This window comes from Branchiostoma floridae, chromosome 19, assembly GCF_000003815.2.
Source record: "Branchiostoma floridae strain S238N-H82 chromosome 19, Bfl_VNyyK, whole genome shotgun sequence".
Classification (NCBI taxonomy): Eukaryota; Metazoa; Chordata; class Leptocardii; order Amphioxiformes; family Branchiostomatidae; genus Branchiostoma; species Branchiostoma floridae.
Window position 1 is genome coordinate 3,273,680 of NC_049997.1, and position 7,825 is coordinate 3,281,504.

Here is a 7,825-nt window from a genome sequence, read left to right on the forward strand (position 1 = left end):
TGGATGATAACGAGTTTGCGTTTGCGTTATAACGTTACAAGCTAATCATTGCTGGTAGCCTGCCGCCGATAAAATACAAAATTGCAGTCATTCAAACCGATGGGCCATATTTTTCTCACTTTTTACAAATATGATAGACTTAGACATCAATAGGCTGGCAAGCCATCCGCCGACAATGAAAATACTCAGCGTCATACAAAAAAAGTATGAAATATCAAACATTTTCATTTTAGAAATTTGCAAAATTGGTGAATAAACATATAAACATACATAATTACACATAACCTTACATGGTGCAAAACGTACACATCGAGTGAAATCTGGCATATAGTTCGTGTCCGTTCATTTGGGTCATTTCCTTTACTGTAAAAGTCTTTCAAGGTTATTCATAGCATATGTATCATATAATTCATTATCATAAGGGAAATCTTTTTCATTATAAATCTCATTTTGGGGCATTCTCATCATTTTACGGTAATTTTCATAAATTGACAACGCTGCAATTGTCAATAACATGTTCATTTAGTCTAGAAACGCAACAGTGCCGCACGTCAGTGTGAGTGCAAGACAAAATCGGCGAAATTAACACAACAGTGCCGCAGTGAACGAACGCAGCAATGCCGCAAGCGTGCCGCACGTCAAGTGAGAGGGGGCCTTAACAAAGAAAACATTTGAAAACTCCAAAGAACTTGTAGCTGTATGGAGCTAATTTTATCAAGGAAGAATTTCTTTTGAAAGTATGAAGTCTTTGTTGTTAATGCTTAATCATATTTTGTAGTAGTATGGTTAAATTATGTAGCAACTTTGCAGGAGCGATCAAAAATATGTCAGTTTACAATATCTCCGTGATTTCGTAATGATAAGACCCGCACTACTTGTAAATCTCTCTTCCAATACAGGTGTACAAATCACACAGTGCATTTGAATAGAAAAGCTTATCTTGTTCTTCTTTAATTAACCCATCTTGTACGGAACAATTAACGCAACAAATGGGCACCCAGAATTTTACGTCATCTCCACAATAGACCCGGGGTGGTCACTCTGGCCCGTACGTAAACGGTCATTTCGCCGTGCAGTAAGACGTCATGATGAAAGTATGGGTTGGGATGGGTTGGAACAAAAGAAGATGTTAACCTATCTTGTACGGAACAACGTCAAAAAATGGACATTGGTACACACCCAGAATTTTACATTATCTCCACATAGAACAAAGACAAAAGAGTTAACCCTTTTGATGTCTGAGGTGGTCACTGGCCGGTACGGCCGTCTTGTCACACAGTAAAATACGTCATGATGAAAGTATCTAGCTCGGGTTGGGATGGGTTGGAACAAAAGAAGATGTAGACACAGAGACTGTGCAATAATTGCACTGACATACCGCATTAGGGGTGGGGAGGGTGGGGAATTAGGCTTGAAAGTTACGTTATGCGTGATTTGGTCGCGTTGTTTACGGTAATTTTGACGACTTAATTCTACGTTACCTAGCCATATTAAACTTTTGCTACACTGTGGAGTTATATTGCAGTTTGCCACCTGACTTACTGTTGCCAAATTTGTGGAGGACCTAATCTGATACAATTAAGGGTGTAACAAACTTCTGAAATATCATATAATGAAAACGCTCTTGGTTTGTTAGTTGCTCCGTGTTGGTTGAAATTATAACGAAGAAAAGGCTTCATATGCATTATAGGTTTCATTCAAAAGTTTCTCTCATGTCCTAAGATACGCTAAATGGTACCGGTGGTGCTACGATATCTCGGATGTGTCTTGTCTAGAAGATTCATGTCTATTGGCCACCTTTTGCCATTCTGTAAATGTTAATGAGTCAGTAGTTGAGAAAGCTCGTCTCTGCGGCTCGTTTTAGTCTCTGGAGACCCACTAATATGTCTGCTACATCTCCAAATAAATGGCCAGGCATTTCCAGACAAGCAAATTTATGCATAGACTTCCTTCATACACAGGCTTCTTCGTAAAGTACATCTTACGAAGACGCTTGAAGTAATTTCACCTGTGAGAAACCGCAATCTTCCTTGCCGTGATGTAATGGTTCTTCTTTGGTGGCATTTCGCCTGACGCCATCTCAGGAATGACAAGAACCACATCCCCGCATTTCTGAGATTACCTTGAGATAGTAGGGTGAAGAGACTGAATGGGGATGTCTTGATCTTTGTCACAGTAGATCTGTCAAAACAACCCTTACAAGGTTCAAGACAACGGCATCTTCACGGGGTTAGACTCAAGAATGTCAAGGCGTCTTGGCGTTTCCTTTCTAGAAAAAAATCTTATCTAACTTTGATAACTTTTTCCACAGTCAGACTAAAAAAATATGCTAACGTGACATTCAGTAAAACAAGAGAGAACTTTCATTAATACGACAAAAAAGAAGGTGATCTAGGAATGCCAATGGCATAGCTGCTTCGTGCTGATTGCTTTCTTCGTTACGCCCTGATGTTGATGGTATTGACGCCTGTTTAAGCAAGAACTGAACTGGGCCAAAATGGGAAGGTTTGGCCAAAGTACGCCCGACGTCCTGGCAATTGCTAGGGCTAGGGCAATTTTAGCAGCTCGTCTGTTGGTATGTAATCCTCTTTGTGAAGGCAAAAAAGACAATTTCCGGAAGGAAACACCGGGCCCAGTATACTAGAACAATTTGTGACGAGTCAGATTTTCGGCGGAAAATACAGTCAACGCTCGGGCGACTTTAAACTTCGGCGAGCTCCAGTCTATCTACAAATGAGCTCCCTTGAATTATGACGCAGGCTTTACACAGACGTTTTCAGAAGAACCCACTTTATTGAGGTAGCCCCAGACTGGTGACCCACATTAGGTCTGGGTTAAAGGTCGCTCAAGACAAATTGCTGTACGGAACCCCAGTGACACATTCGTTGCATACTTGTAGTTCTTCTCAAATGAAAAGTTGTAAAAAATCCCCGTCTGGATGTGTCTTGACAGCAGGTTTGGGGCAAACAAACACTTGAAATAGACTTTCTCACGGTTTCGATACTTGAAAAATACTAAGGTTAAGGCAACATGCGCCGTTTCTTTGGTAGAGTGGAGTTAAGTTAATGTTAATCATTGGCCAAAACCACTGTAACATGTATAGCACAGTTGTACATTGTGGTAGACTACTCTATCTTTCTGAACCATGCAGCTGTCAAGGAGAAACTGATAGCTGCAAAGCAAAGACTCTAAGTAAAAAACTTTGGGCCTTTTCATCTCCGTATTAGAAAGAAAAATAGCCTAACAATCAAATACACAGGTGCAAATCTTAGTCATGATGATATGCTTCTAAAGTAAGACAGTGGACTAATACAACGATGAACCTCAATGGGCGCATTCATACGTAGAGCAAATAGGCTTATAAAGTAGGCCAGTGGACAAGCTTAAGCATAAATATGATTTTCAACGGCACATTAGGGCAATAATGTCTGTAAGCTGCTTAAACCCTACGACCTTGCTAACACCTCCTTTTAGGACTCATGCGACCCGTATGACCCTACCTACCTGTTAGCATTATTATTAGTTAACACTACCATTTTTACCCACGATAATAGGTTTATAGTCCTCGGAGATTCAATTTTCCAGATGATCCTTAGATGATTGTTTATGCTTCCTTCCGACACTTTCTCAACTGTATGGACCAACCGCAGTGTAGCTAATAAAACTAATCATTTATTAACCTCATTGGTTACTGGCTAACTTCTTCTTAGCAACAAATTTTGATGTTATCATACATACCATTTTGTCCATTCTATTTTCCCTTGAGAAGAAATTGTCTAAATCCAGTTTTGTACCTATTTTCTGCTTGTATCAGATGGATAAAGAGGAGACCTTGGCTTTTGATTCGAACCTTAAATGTATCAAGATTCTTGTGAATAAGGGTCGATATTTCTGGTCGGCCCCTGGTCACTCCTCGGCCCCTGGTCGGACAAGTCTCAAAGAATATACACCTTTCTCACGCGGCGGCCATGATAGATCTAAAACGAGTTCAACGAGGCAAGCAAAAGACTGTCCTTCATAATTAGCAGTTCAACCAATGATAGAATGCCAGTTAGGAAAGCGACCAATAAGAGAATGGCTGCATGTCTGTCAAATATTTGCATTATTATATTTTTATTTTGTATCTCTTAGGGACTATGGGATCAGTCTACACTACTCTGAATTGCTACACCTTTTGGTGCATAACACTAGTTATAATATTTATTATTTTATGTTATATTGTGCAAAGTTGTGTGGTTTGGGGGAAAAGTGAATGGGAGCTGGTTTTAGAAATAAGTTTTGCCTGTTTGCCTCATTGACCTCGTGTTCGATCTATCATGGCCGCAACGCAAAAAATGTGTATAGGTGGGATAGGAAATTCGTCCCCAAAGCCCTGAGAAACAAGCAGTATTATAACAACAGTTTTTAAAAATTCTAAGATTTGATTTGAATTTTTCTGCAATAGAGATGTTGATGTTGTATGTGTAGACGCGTTACAAAAATTCTGACCTAGAAAAAAATCAAAAACTGCACATACTCCCCAAACCCCATTCCTATTGTAATCCCGGCCCAGGGGCAAACATTGTTGGCTGCTTGTTTGTGAAATCTTCCCACAAACAGAACAAAGACTTAAGGTTTTTATCTAAGCTTAAAACCAAGGACATTCTGCACCTGCAAGGTCACAGGTGATGTAAACTGTTAGAAAACATTAGCCTGATTAAATAGCGCTTATAGCGGCCTGTCCAACATTGCCGTTGGGGAGGGGTCTGAGATACAGCCCCGGACAGCGGAGTTTGCGTTTGGGCGCGATCATATAGGTCGTGCGATCGTCGTACGATTATGATGCCATAGGATTTTCAAGCAGGCCGTGACAGAACCAACCACCGACATGGATCAAAAACAGCATTTTGTGTACCAAGACAGTTTTACTTTGCAGGAGACGTACATTTTTGTCTTCGAAAATGCCCAAAGTTTAGTAATCGTATGACGATTGCACAATCTATGTGATCTTCCTTCTTTACAAGGCTCTTAACAGCTCAATATTGCTATCACAAAACTACAATATCAACAGTCGTTAACGCTTATTGTAAAAGGTTACTGTACCATAAGGAAGTCGGTGCAAATAGGCGTGTTCTCACTAATGCTTTTCGGCAGAGATAAAGATCTTTACAGCGTGTTTTGCACGTTTACGACGACAGTTACGGTGCAGCCACGGTATCTCTCTGTGGCAACCGTCAACACAATATGTAACACGTTGTTGGACAACCTGTCTAGCTTTTGACAGATAATAATCTTACGACTTATTCTACAATTAAAAGATAGAAGCTACCGTAATGGCACTTCTTGTCTTCTTGTAGCCGCCAGCACAATACCAGATAGGCTGCATCTAGGGTGTTGCGCAAATGTAATAATATCTGCTAGCAAATGCTGAAGACAGATTTGAATCTTTACCTCCGCAAAAACGGAGGTGTTGAAATCACCTCGTGTGTTTTTGTTTCTTTACTTGTTTGTCTGTTTGTTTCTTTATTTATTTGTAGTCGTGTGTGTCCGCAGTTCCGCAATTGGCATTTGAACTCTAGTCACGTAGGGGGTGCTTAAGTAGAAAGTTGGGTAATATACCAGAAAGAAACAAGAAAGATGGCAGACTTTCCTCAAGCGCCTCAGGCAGATTTTTACATATATTGTACTAAATACAGCTCAGAGATTATTGAAGATAGTCTTCAGAAGCAGAAACTCATTATTTCACAGACGTACGAAACTCCGTACTTTTTTTACAAAATTGAGATCACAGTTAAGACACGTCCTTGGCACCGCTTCGTATCGACCGCTTACACATTACAAACGAGGTAGCCAAAGGACTCCCGGGTGAAACATCAATTTGAAACTTTCACAATTTGGCACAAGAGTTTATGAGATACATCCGCTCATTATCAAACGTTTGTCGCTCAAAGCAGCGACGCTTCTCAATCAGTAAGGCCCAGACGTATTGAAAGCAATGGTTTTAGGATTATGTATGACAAATCATATACGAAAGCTGTCCTTTAATGGTCCTATCCTTATGATTGATCTATTTTGGTCACAATGGGTCTACAGTATTGCTAGAAGTGATGATCCCCCGAAGACAGCGTGAAAGACCAAACTCTAAAACCAGACACAAGGCACGGTGTTGGTCAACAGTGTTCCACAATGGCCACTTGGCTTGTGAAAACAAATTAACGTCACGTTGTTGGCAGGTGTATAAAGACGTGAACACGCGATGGATACCCATGCAGAACAACAACAAGCACAGGGTGAGATAAGGTCGAGTAATCGGGCGAGCACTTTTGCTGTAGCCTGGTTCAAAACCTGCACACGTCTTTTAAGCAGTCATCTTTTCAATTAGGTGACGCTAGTCTGTCTAACGCAAACCCAACGGGACTGTAACTGGTCCATCCAAGAGGGCCACCTGGACATTGGACGGGCCGCTATAAGCGCGATTCAATCAGGCTAAGGTGAAGTATGATACTTTTATTGAGGTCGAGTAACTGGACGTCAGGACGAGCACTGTTGCTGTAGCCTGGTTGAAAACCTGCACAAGTATCTACAGTGAAGTAAAGTAGCCATCTTTTCATTAGGTGACGCTCGTATGTGTGACGCAAACTCTGCTGTCCGGGGCTGTAACTTGACTGGATGTTGGACTGGTCGTTATAAGCGCGATCTAATCAGACTAAGGTGAATTTCGAAGTATGATACTTTTATTGAGGTCGAGTAACTTGGCGAGCACTGTTGCTTTAGTCTGGTTGAAAACTTACACACGTCTGGTAGAGTAAAACAGTCATGGGTCAGTCATCTTTTCAATAAGGTGACGCTGGTATATGTGTTACGCAAACTCAACTGTCCGGGGCTGTAACATGGCTGGATGTTGGACGGGTCGTTATAAGCGCGATTTAATCAGACTAAGGTGAAGTATGATACTTATATATTCACGTAGCTGGAAGTCCAGTGCGGTTCGCATTTTCAGCAAAGCACGCCGGGTCACGGCTACTCTAACCGATGAGTCTGTTGAGATCTTTTGTGTAACGAGGTTTGGCCCCTAAGTATAACACCTGATTTTTCAATCATAACACCCAGCCTTTGGTTTTACGTCTACATCCAAAATGACCAATGCAACTCTCCAAACCTTTCCCAAGCGGGATTTGACCCTCTACTCTCTAGGCCCACATAATTTGATCCAAATGGCGGCGCAGCGGGGGCAAAACGGCTCGAATTATAGTCCTCCAGATATATTGTAGGTTTCCCACACGAAAGATGAATATTAGAATCTACCCCCTCCGTCTTAATTATAGCTTTGCTCTAGAAGTAACCAGTAAGACAACCCAGCAAATTATTAACGTTCCTACCGGTAATTATATCATTATACACCATGTACTGTCCAATGAGACGCTAGAATGAAAAGAAGTCGGTGTCTATAGTCGTTGACCAGTCATGGGGAACGGTTTCGAGGCTGATTGAAATATTTGGTGTCAGAAAGGGCAATAGTTTCATATAATGTTACCAGCTGCTGTTCCGTCGCCCCAGGCCCCCGTGATCTTTGAAAAGTTTCTTATCCTGAATTTAAAGTAAATAAACACCCTCTGATAGTTCGGTCTGCTATTTGGCATGCCGCGCATCATCAGGGGCTTTTGCCAACAAGAATTTCAAGGTATTACAGTGAAGTATATTCCATAAACCAAATATCAATGCGATCCACCCAGGCGTTCTCTAGTTACCTTGCAGACAGACAACTCCATTACAAACACACAGCAGTCAGTACAATACATCCGTTTCACGGAGGCAATGAACTTCGCGGTGATACTTTGGCCTGCTA